The sequence below is a fragment of the Podarcis tiliguerta genome (assembly GCF_965153285.1).
Source record: "Podarcis tiliguerta genome assembly, chromosome: Z".
Classification (NCBI taxonomy): Eukaryota; Metazoa; Chordata; class Lepidosauria; order Squamata; family Lacertidae; genus Podarcis; species Podarcis tiliguerta.
The window spans coordinates 5,427,972-5,429,204 of NC_139553.1; positions in this window are offsets into that span (position 1 = coordinate 5,427,972).

Here is a 1,233-nt window from a genome sequence, read left to right on the forward strand (position 1 = left end):
GACAGATTCACAGGAGCCAGCAGATCCTACTGTGTTTAGCTCTCCTTCCCTTGTCTCCAAGGGAATTAGAGGCAGGGGTGCCAACTTGAATAAAATATTGGGGGTGCCAGGTAAGCCCCACCCCACATAATTGTTTACATGACACAGTGCATGCACACCATTTGAATGACAATGCCCATCAACTTTAGGGTGGCCCAGCCCCCTCAAATATTTTATTGGGGGGGCCCTAAGTCCCCTCAGCCCCTAGGAGTTGGCTCCTATGCTCAGAGGGTTTTGCATGTTACAGAGAGGAGCACTTGGTGGGCCCCTCCCCAGCGAAGTTTAAGACTTCTGGGAAGACAGCAGGATGGGGAGGAGGCTTAGGAAAAAGTGGGAGACCTAGATCACCAGCTCTGGCAATGTCTTTACCAGGGCCAGTCATACCATAGGTTTCCCTGTGTGTATTCTGTTGCCTTGAATAAAGAATTTGTCTCTGAGTTTCCATGCTGACCTACAGCTGAACCAGCCGTGACATAGGGCCAAGCAATGAACAGCATTAATGAAGTATAATAGAAGAAAAGAAAAGAATTGTAGAGTTGCTCTACAAACTAAGAAGGGGAGGTGGTGTTGGGCTCATATCAGGAGGAAAACAAAGAGGACCTGTGTGGTGTAGCAGTTATGGTATCAGACTAGAACCCAGGAGACTAGGGTTCAAACCCCCCATCAGGCCATGAGTGACCATGTGCCAGTAGGGTCAGCCCATGGCATTTTGGCACCTGAGGCAAATGACAAAAGGATTTCCTCCTCTCAGCCAGGGAAGGAACATTGAGTGAAGATCTACATCAGGAACAAAGTGAGGAATGAAGATTTACAGTGGGATCTGCTGCCCCTGTGAGTCCTGCCACCTGAAGTGGTGGAATGTGTACCAGTCAGCAGCTCTTAGGCGAACAGGTGAAACCCTAGCGAGTCATTCCCAGTGAGGGTAGACTAGGAGCAGTGAACCTTTTGGCTTCCAGATGTCATTGAACTACAGCTCCCATCATTTTCTTTTATCAAGCAATTTGGAGGACAATAGCTTTCCCAGTAATAGTGCAGACATAACCGGGCTAGAGAATCAAATAGTCTCATCTAGCATAAGGCAGGTTCATATGTAATATGGGGAAGGCTTAGTAAAGCCTTTCTCAATCTTGGGTTCCCAGATGTTGTTGGACAACTATTCCCATCCCAATAGTCCTGCTAGCTAGGGATGATGGT